Source organism: Acomys minous (assembly GCF_964271855.1).
Source record: "Acomys minous genome assembly, chromosome: 17".
Classification (NCBI taxonomy): Eukaryota; Metazoa; Chordata; class Mammalia; order Rodentia; family Muridae; genus Acomys; species Acomys minous.
In genome coordinates this window covers 24,906,516-24,917,431 of record NC_140500.1, presented here as the reverse complement: position 1 = coordinate 24,917,431, position 10,916 = coordinate 24,906,516, and the positions used below count along the sequence as shown (strand labels likewise).

The 10,916-nt window shown below is 45.9% G+C and overlaps 1 long non-coding RNA gene across 1 annotated transcript; it reads right to left on the bottom strand.

Moving 5' to 3' along the window:
* Positions 1 to 5,061: 5,061 nt before the first annotated feature.
* Positions 5,062 to 7,710, bottom strand: LOC311588089. The gene is made up of 3 exons (XR_014776083.1): positions 7,275 to 7,710; positions 6,655 to 6,697; positions 5,062 to 5,695 (listed from the first exon to the last, which is right to left on the bottom strand). It is a non-coding gene; the product is annotated as an uncharacterized lncRNA (long non-coding RNA).
* Between the last annotated feature and the right edge of the window lie 3,206 nt (positions 7,711 to 10,916).

Here is a 10,916-nt window from a genome sequence, read left to right as displayed (position 1 = left end):
TTTCAGGAAGAAAATAAGTTTATTGCCTACATTGCAAAGACAACATGGGCTGGGCAGTAACAAAAGTATTACCAGAAGCTTGTTTTTGACGTAGAGGGTCTCATCCCAGGTGGACCCCAAGCTTGCTGTGTAGCCATGGCTGACACTGCACTCCTTATGCTCTCTCTGCTCCCTCTCTGACACAGGTGCACACACCACCACACCCCGCTCTCCCTCTCTAACCCAGGTGCACACACCACCACACCCCGCTCTCCCTAACACAGGTGCACACACCACCACACCCTGCTCTCCCTCTCTAACACAGGTGCACACACCACCACACCCTGCTCTCCCTCTCTAACCCAGGTGCACACACCACCACACCTCGTTCTCCTGCACAGATGCTGGGCTCAGTAGATGGAGAATTAAATACTCTGATTGACGGTTGCTTGAAGCAGCAAAATCCTTCAGTCCAGTAGGCAGTTAGAGGCTAACAAACAGGTTCACGTGCTGATGCTTCACGGACTGATGCTCTAGGCTTAGGGGTTGCCAGGAAAATGACCGTGTTATTGCAGCCATTTCCCAAACGATAAGATTTAATGAGCCATGGATATTTAATTATTTCCAAAAGTGTACCTTCTGGTTTAAGTAATAAGCTGATGGCAGACGTTGTTAGCATCAAATCTCTGGGGGAAATGCACACAGGTACACATGGCCCTGGGCTCAACACACAGCTCTGTCATTTTATTTACACACTAGATTTTCTCATTGCTGAGGCTTTGGCTGATAGCCCTGCCCTAGTAGGCAAGCGCTTTACCATGCCTCACTCCTCACATTTCTTTTCATTTTTAAATTAAAAAGAAAATATTTTATTTAGTTGTATTTACTATGTATGGGTGTTTTGCCTACATATATGTCTGTACACCACATGTGAGCAGTGCCCTCAGAGGCCAGAAGAGGGCGTTGGCTCCTCTGGAATTGGATTTACAAAAGGGTTGAACTGCCATGTGGATGGTTGGAAACAAGTCCAGGTCCTTTGGAAGGGCAGCCAGGGCTCTTAACCACGAAGCCATCTCTCCAGCCCCTATATTTCTTGAAAATTATCAAGTATGAGCTGGGCAGTGGTGGTGCACGCCTTTAATCCCAGCACTTGGGAGGCAGAGGCAGGCGGATTGTTGTAAATTCGAGGCCAGCCTGGTCTACAAAGGGAGTCCACAAAGCCAAGGTTACACAGAGAGACCCTGTCTTGAAAGGCCAAACCAAACCAACACTCCCCCCCCCAAAAAAAAACCAAAAAAAATGATGTGCTTTCCCAGCTTTGTCGATGTCTCCTTCTTCTTTCTACTTCTTCTTCTTCTTCTTCTTCTTCTTCTTCTTCTTCTTCTTCTTCTTCTTCTTCTTCTGCATTTCTTGTGTGTGTGTGTGTGTGTGTGTGTGTGTGTGTGTGTGTGTGTATGGTGTTCATGTATCTGCTCATATATGTGTAAGTGCATATGTGTGAGGGCACATGTGCACATGGGGTGCACATATGTGGAGTCCTTCAGGGGTCTTCTTCGATTGAGTGCTGGATTAAAGGCATGTGCCACCACTGCCCCGCTGAAACAGGGTTTCTTTATGTAGCCTGCAGATCTGTAGATCAGACTGGCCTGGAACTCACAAAGGTACACCTGCGTCTAACTTCTGGCTGCTGGGATTAAAGGTGAACACTACCACCTGATGAAGCAATAACAGCTTTAAAAGTTCACTTGGGAAAGTTTCTATGCAACAAATATTTTCTATTTTGTGTGTGTGTGTGTGTCATGTACACATGTGTACAGAGGCTTGACTGTGTTCTCAGAGGCCAGAGGAGGTGGCAAGGGACCCTACTCTCTCTGCCTAATTCCTTCCCTGAGACAGGATCTCTCACTAACCCTGGAGTTAGGCTGGTGACCAGCAAGCCTCCTGTCTCTTTCTCTGGCACTGCTGAGGTTATAGGCCTACAGAGACGAGCCTCAGTTGTACAATGACATCAACAACAATGTGCCATAGGTGTTGGGATCTGAACTCAGGTTCCTATGCTTGCATATCAAGTGCTCTTACCCACGGAGCCATTTCTCCAGGCCCAGCAGTAAACAATTTGTTGTTCTTTTTTATGCTTTTCATTTTTCACTTATACCCTTTCTTTTACATTTTTATATATGTAGGCATAGGGGGCACATGTGCCAAGACACACTTATAAAGATCAAAGGACAACTTTGGAGAGTTGGTTCTCTCCTTCTGCCGTATGTCTTCCACGAACTACCCTCAGGCTGTTTACCTGCTGATCTGTCCACTGGGCGTCAGTTATGCCTTTAAGTAGCACTTGCCTTTCATACTTCCTGGAACTTGAAAAACTGCTTAGTGTACCACCCAGAAGGAGTTGTGATGAGAAATATGACATGAAGGAGACACACACACACACACACACAATTAAAATATTAAAAACATAAATTAATTAGTTAATAAAAAGACAAATGGATGAGCCAGGCATGGTGGTGCACGCCTTTAATCCCAGCACTTGGTGCCCTGGCCTGCGGGGTTCGACTAAAACTCGGGATGGAGTTCACCTGTTGAAAATGCAAAACACAAAGAAGGAGAGCAAGTCTGATTGATCAAACTCTCAAACTTCATTAGTCAGGCAGCAGCTTTTATACGTCAGAAGGCAGGGAAGCATATTGCTATAGCAACCGAACTGCAGGCCTTTCTCAAAACACAGGGAATTCCAGGCAGGGCCATAATGTCCTGCCACACAGGGCATCTTGCTTTGTCTTCATCTAGCTTTAGTCTAACTGCTGACTCACAACAGGGTCGCTCCATCCCTATCTGTCTTTAGTCTAACTGCTGACTCGCAACAGGGTCAGCTAGTTTCTGGTGAAAGGCAAGCTCTGGGAAAGACAGACACTTAAAGGTGCAGACTTGGACAAGATGCCTAAACATTGGCCATATGGCCTATTGTCCCGAACACTTGGGAGGCAGAACTCTCTGTGAGTTCAAAGCCAGCCTGGTCTACAATGTGAGTCCAGGACAGTCAAGGCTACATGGAGAAACCCTGTCTCGAAAAATCAAACCAAACCAAACCAAAAGCAAAAAAGACAAGTGGCCTTGAGGAAGCAGGTGAAGTGTAGAGCAGGGGCCTCATATAGACTTTACAGTCGCCAGAAGTAACCCCTAAACAGTGCACACAGGCAAGGGAATCTATACTAACATCAGTGAATAGAAACAGAACCCGTGCCACGGCAGGTGAGCGCCCATACCACTGACACAAATGGACAACTCCGTAGTCCAAAGATGAGCTTGAGGGCTAGTGCTCCATGAACCCTAAGGAGTGGGAAGTAGAGCTCCCAGGGCTACAGAGGCCCGTGTGAGATGTCCCTTTCCTCGCCTCTCTTTGCGGCTAGCATTATCACCCTGACCTTTATTACAGACTTGCTCTGCCAACGGTCAGGCTTAGGCTCTTGTTCTTCTCCAGCTGCCTGAACGGCAGGTTGAATGGGTTCCATGCCCCTGTGATGGTGACAGAGAACCTTGGTGACTAACGCGCTCAACTGACTTGTTTCTTGTCATGCTTCATCAACCTTGTCAGGAAGCTTGGCATGTTCTGGGTGCAGCACGGTGTGCAATTGCACACACATGAGCTTGCGAGGTCAGGCCTGGCTTCTAAAGGTCCCTCCCAGGTCCCCGCTCTGGGAATGACTCAGATAGTGAGTTGTCCTCTGCAGGGACCCCTGTGACCACCCCCTCATTTGAAACTCTGTTACCTATAGATTCCGGTGCCCCAGCCCATCCCTGTTGCTCTGAAGGCAGAAGGGATAAAGGCTCAGCAGGATTTCGACTTCCCTTGTGTTTCTACGAGCTCAGAGCCCTTGGCATGCACTTGGGCAAACCGTTTAAGCCATTTCTTCAAGCAACAACACTTGTCTCATTAAATTGTGAGAATTAAGTGAGGTGGCAACACTTAAAATAGCTGGAATTTGGTAGGCTGTGGTTACAATTAGCTCTTTCAGCCAGGTGTGGTGGCACATGCCTTTAGTCTCAGCACTGGGGAGGCAGAGGCAGGGGGATCTCAGAACAGACAAATTCTCTCTCTCTCTCTCTCTCTCTCTCTCTCTCTCTCTCTCTCTCTCTCTCTCTCTCTCTCTCTGTGTGTGTGTGTGTGTGTGTGTGTTTGCTGGAAAAATTCAAGGTCTCCCACACACAGGCTAATGTTCTACTACTGAGCTCTAGTTCTACCTTTTCAGTCATTTTTACTTAAAACAAACAACTTAGGACAAGTTGTGGCAGTATTCCTTTGTAATCCCAGCACTCTGGAGGCAGAGGAAGTTTGATCGACACAGTTTAAGGCCAGACTGGTCTACGTAGCTAGTTCTTGGTCAGTCAGGGCCATACACTGAGACTCAGACAGACAGACAGACAGACAGACAGACAGACAGACACACACACACACACACACACACACACAAAGTGAGTGAGTGGCTGAGTGAGAGAGAGAGAATTATAAAATAATATACAAACTTCTTTTTTTAAAGTTTTTCTAGACAGGATTTCTTTGTGTAGCCTTGGCTGACCTGGACTACCTTTGTAGACCAGGCTAGCCTCAAACTCACAACGATCCACCTGCCTCTGCCTCCTGAGTGCTGAGATTAAAGGCATGCACCACCACACCCAGCTATACAAACATTTTTTATAACCTATTCACTTTTATTTTGTGTGCATTGGTGTTTTGCATACATGTATGTCTGTGCTGTCAGATCTTGGATTTATAGTCGTGAGCTACAATGTGGGTGTTGGGAATTGAACCCCAGTCCTCTGAAAGAACAGCCAGTGCTTTTAATTGTTGGTCCATCTCTCCAGCCCTACTTTTGTTATTTTTCTGGGTGTGTGGGGGGGAGGGAGAGACAGAATGTGAGTACAGGTGTCCATGAAGGCCTGAGTTAGATCCCCCGGAGCTGCAGTGACAGGCAGTTGTGAGCCACTTGACATGGATATTGAGGTGGAACCCAGGCTCACTGCAAGAGCAGTACAGCACTAATTTGAAACCTCAGAGCCATCTCTCTGGCCCCAGTCTAATAGTTTAATACCTACCAGGGAAAAGCCTCATTTCAGGGAAAAAAAAAAAAAGCAAATATGCTTTGATATAAAGTAGCTTCCTGTACACTTTATTACATGTGGATTCCATTGCCTTGAAAGATAGTGTTTTCAGGAAAGAAAGAAAGAAAGAAAGTTGTTTCAAAGAACAATACCTTGATAAGACTTAAAAACCGCTGGGCAGTGGTGGCGCACGCCTTTAATCCCAGCACTCGGGAGGCAGAGGCAGGTGAATTGCTGTGAGTTCGAGTCCAGCCTGGTCTACAAAGTGAGTCCAGGACAGCCAGTATAACACAGAGAAACCCTGTCTCAAAAAACAAAAAACAAAAAAACAGAAAAAGAATGAGCTTCATAGGATGACTCCTGGGTGTCGGCTGGAACCTCAGCAAGTGACCAAAAGGCCACAGAGCACAGTAGACAGCAAAACAAAAAACAGAGGACATGAAGATTTTGTGTTTGTTTTAAGTGTTTGTTACTTATGTACATGTGTCTGTTTGTCCATTGGAGTGTATGTATGTGCAAGTGCCCAAGGAAGTGAGAAGAGGGCATCAGCTCCTCTGGACTGGAGTGGTACGCCACCCACCATGGGGGCTGGGAAGCCAACGCTCATCCTCTGAAAGAAAGAACAGTACACACTCTTAACTGCTGAGCCACATATTTTCTCTGGCCCGTTAATTTTCTTGAATTTTGAGATAGGGTCGCATGTAGACCAGGAGGTCCACAAATTTACTATATAGCTGAGACTGGCCTAGAGTTATATCCTTCAGCCGCACGGGAAAAGTTTCAAGACTCCAGTAAAACAAGGCCTGACCCTCTTACCTCTAGCGCCCAAGACCTAGAACCACAGCAGACAAGCATCACCTCGCCAGGCCCAGGGAGAATATGTGTATATGTGGTACTTGGGATTGAACTTAAAATACTGAGCGTGCTAGGCAAGTGCTTTACCAAGGGAGGGTGCTGGTGACTTGGTAGAGTTTCATTTCCTGGCAGAGCTAGTGAATGAACAAGTGCATATTCAGATTTGCTGCGCAGCAGGAAGCCCGGGGCTAGCACACAGGTTTCAGAGGCATCAAGAAGTAACTGTCAGGCCGGGCTTGGTGGCGCGCGCCTTTAATCCCAGCACTCGGGAGGCAGAGGCAGGTGGATCGCTGTGAGTTCGAGGCCAGCCTAGTCTACAAAGCAAGTCCAGGACAGCCAAGGCTACACAGAGAAACCCTGTCTCGAGAAAAAAAAAAAAAAGTAACTGTCCGCCTGTTGTGGTGGCACACGCCTTTAATCCCAGCAGGAGGCAGAGGCAAGCGGATCGCTGTGAGTTCAAGGCCAGCCTGGTCTACAAAGCGAGTCCAGGACATCCAAGGCTAACATACAGAGACCCTATCTCGAAACACCCACCCCCAAAAAAGTAACTGTTGATCCTGGCACACGCCTTTAATCCCACTACTCAGAAGGCAGAGGCAGGCAGATATCTGTGAGTTCAAGGCCAGCTCGGTCTACAAAGCCAATCGAGGACATTCAAGGTTACATAGAGAAACCCTGTTCTGAAAAACAAACAAAAGAATCACTGTCACTTACCTTAAAATCTCCAGCACCTTCTATAGTGCTTCATGAATAGGCGCTGGAAAAATAGTTGAAGGAACAACATTGGTTGGTTTCTAAAGGTTTTTGTTGCTGTTTGTTTTATTTTGAGACAGGATCTCCCTAAGGAGCCCTGGCCGGCCTGAAACTTGCTATGTACATCAGACTGGCCTTGAGTTCTCAGAGATCCACCCGATTCCACTGAGCGGCTTTTAAAAATTACTATGAGCTTTTGTACTTGAATTAAAACAGGGCCTTGCAAATGCATGCGCTCTGCCACTAAGCTCCGCTCGGCCGGTGGGGTAGTATGGAAGTAGATGGGCTGCCTGAGAGCATCACTTACAGCTAAGGGTTCCACAGCCTCTGATCCTCAGGGCTTTGACTAACTCTGAGGCTCTGCAGTCACTGGTAACTACTGAAAAACAAAACTATTCTCTCCAATTTTCAGTTTGTTTTATGTGTATTTTGCTGGTGTGTGGGTGTGTGCGCAGGCGCATGCATGCATGTGTGTGTGTGTGTGTGTGTGTGTGTGTGTGTGTGTGTGTGCACCATGTGCATGCCCTGAGTCTGTGGAGAGCAGAAAAGAAAAGTGTCAGATCCCCCGGAACTGGACTTACATGTAGTTGTGAGCCACCATGTGGGTGCTCTGCAAGAGCAGCCTCTTGTCATTCCCTGTGTGCTTTCTGCTTTGTGCTTGCAGGTCAAGATGTGACCCCTTAGCACCCCGCTGACGTCTTGGCCTCTAACCCTCTGGAACCATAAGAAAACCAAAGCAATGATTTCTTCTCCAAGTTGTCTTGATCATGGTGTTTTTATCACAGCAACAGGAATGTAGCGGATGCCGTACTCTCGAGCCAAGATGGCAAAAGCATCCATCTGTGGACAGAAACATGGCTGTTTATAAGGCAATTTGATGGGTGCGTGATGTCACTTTAGCAAAACAACAACTACAGCTTCCCCACTAGGGCCTACAACCTCTCCGGCCATAAATGAGTTTAAACTACCAAATTTCAGTTTTGCTATTGTTTTGTCTTAAACAGGGTCTTTGTTGTTGTTGTTGTTGTTGTTAGTTAGTTAGGTTTTTGTTTTGTTATTTTGACAACAAAAGGGTTTCTTTGTGTAGCCCTGGCTGTCCTGGACTCGGCTACCCTGGCTAGCGTGGAACTTGCGATGATCCTACTACATCGGCCTCCCCAAGTTGCTGACTTAACAGGCACAAACATCAGGCCTGTCTGTCTTAACTGTATAATAGTTTGAAATTTTCTCTTTCAAATGTCTGAGGACTAGGGTGTGGGGGAGGGGTTGGGAGGGGAGGTTGCTGGTGTCGTCCTTTCCGGCTTTCCATGCTGTGTCTTTGACTTAACCCCATTCTTGTTGCATTTTCTTATCTTCTCTACAGACATCTGCAGTCCACTCTGATACGTTAGCACAGGCGGGGTGGGGTGGGGGGTGGCTCACGCCTGTGATATCAGCACGCTAGGGACAGAAGGAAGAATCCTGCCCCAAACTCAAGGCTGCACCAGCTTTATTGAGATCGTGTCTCAAACCACCAAAAAAAAAAAAAGTTAAAATAGACTGTCAATAAAGTGGTCCAGGTGTGGTGTCACAGGCCTGTAATCCCACACTTGGAAGATAGAGGCCGGCGAAGCTCTGTGAGTTCGAGGCCAACCTGGTCTACAAAGTAAGTGCAGGACAGCCAAGGCTACACAGAGAAACCCTGCCTCAAACAAACAAATAAATATAAAATGGGCAAGTAAGTCTTTGGTATATCTTTTTTTAAAAAACTGTTTTGTACTTCAGAAGTGTGTGTGTGTGTGTGTGTGTGTGTGTGTGTGTGTGTGTGTTCATTAGGTTACTTGCAGGAGCATGGACAGATTAGGGGTTATATATAGAGATATATAGAGACTGAAGATATATAGAGATTAGAAAATAATATAACTCTCTCTCTCTCTCTCTCTCTCTCTCTCTCTCTCTCTCTCTCTCTCTCTTTCTTTTTTAAGACCAGGGTCTTTCTGTGTTAGCCTTGGCAGTCCTAGACTGGCTTTGTAGACCAGGCTGGCTTCGAGCTCACAGCAATCCTCCTGCCTCTGCCTCACCAAGTGCTGGGATTAAAGGCATGCGCCACCACGTCTGTCCAGATGGTTGTTGATGGTGTTGAGAAATTGAGTAACATCAGACATTTAAGGTCTCATTAAGATCATGAGACATTTAAGGTCTTTCTCTGTGAGTTGGAGGCCAACCCGGAATACATGAAAAAGACTTTTTTTACACAGATGGTAAATACGTGTACAAATGGATACTCCAGAGCCTTAGGAAAATGTGAATTAAGCTAAATTAAATAATAATAGCACTTTGTTGCTGTGGTCTTCTCCGTAGTCCAGGCTGTCCTTGAACTTTCTGTCTCAATAATGACCTTGAACCCCCAATTCTCCTGCTCCTACTGCCTGAGTTCCGAGATTGCACCACCACACTGGCCTGGTTTTTGAGCTCTGAGTTGTTACAATGTATCTCTGGAAGGTTCTGAACTCGACCTCTCCTACCTCCCCGTTTAGTGTGAGCTAACATACCCAGCAGCACACTTTTTCAAACGGCCAACATCCAGAACATTTCCAAAACTGGGGTGAGCCTTACATGCCTGTAATCCCAGCACTCGGGAGGCAGAGGCAGGTGGTTCGAGGCCCAGCATGGTCGACAGAGCAAATCCAGGACAGGCAAGGCTCTGTTACACAGAGAAACCCTGTCTGGGGGGAAAAAAAACCCCAAAACTAAAAAAAGAAAAGAAAAGGCCAGTGGTGGGGTAGATTTAAAACAACAGGGACTCTCTTTTGTTGTTAGGGAAGCAATATGGTAGGACTACTAAGAAAAACCACTTAGTGATTTCTTTCACTACTTAACCTTCTGGTCCTGTTCTTCAGCAGGCACACTCATTGGTATTTATTCAAAGGACCTAGAGACAAAACAAAACAAAAAAAGATTGTCCACACAAAAATGTGCACACTGTTTATATCAGTTTGTTCATAATGGTCAGACTTAGAAGTTACCAGAAGAAAGACAACAATATAAGTAGATAAACTGCCCTGTGGAGAATTGACTGCTGCTTGGTAATAAAACAAAAACAAAAACAAAATCCCTTTGATCCCAGAACTTGGGAGGCAGAGGCAGGTGGATCGCTGTGAGTCTGAGGCCAGCCTGGTCTAGAAAGTAAGCCTAGGACAGCCAAGGCTACACAGAGAAACCCTGTCTCGAAAAACTAAAAATTAATTAATTAATTACTTTTAAAAAAAGAAAGAAAAGAAAAGAAAAAACCAAGTGTGGTGGTGTACACCTTTAATTCCAGCGCTTGAAAGGCAGAGGCTGAGGATCACTGTGAGTTCAAGGCCAGCATGGTCTAAAGAGTGAGTCTGGGACAGCCAAGGCTACACAGAGACTCTGTCTCGAAAAACCAAAACCAAAACAAAAACAAAAACAAAACACAAAACAAAACAAAAAGCCCAGGCACTCAGGAGGCAGAGGCAGGTGAATCGATGTGAGTTCGAGGCCAGCCTAGTCTACAAAGAGAGTCCAGGACAGCCAGGGCTACACAGAGAAACCCTGTCTTGAAGAAAAAAACAAACAAACAAAAAACAAAACAGAACCTATAGATACAATAAAAAGATCATTGGTTTGGGTAAGGATGGGATAAATAGGAGTAACACAGGAAAATGATTGTTTTCTTGAGACATGATCTCATGTAGTTCAGGCTGGCCTTGAACTTACTATATAGCTGACCATGGCCTTGAACTGATGATTCTTTGCCTCTGGATCCCTTGTGCTGAGATTACAAGTATGGGCCATCAAGCTTGTTTCAGTATTGTTACATTAGTTTATTTATTTATTTATTTATTTTTATTTATTTATTTTAGTTTTTAGAGACAGGGTTTCTTTGTGTAACAGCCCTGGCATCCTGGACTTGCTCTGTAGACCAAGCTGGACTCAAACTGAGAGACTTGTCTGCCTCTGCCTCCCCAGGGCTAGGATAGAAGGTGTGGGCCAACACTGCCCAGCGTGAAACAGGGTATCACTATATTGTCCAGGCTGGCTTCTAACTTGTGATACTCCTGCCTCAGCCTTCTGAGTGCTGGGATGAACCACCATGCTTGGCCTTGAGCACAGAAAAAGAAATTTTAATTATATTTATTGGTGTGTGTGTGTGTGTGTGTGTGTGTGTGTGTGTGTGTGTATGTGTGTGTGTGTGTGTGTGTGTGTGAGGGTCAGTTTTA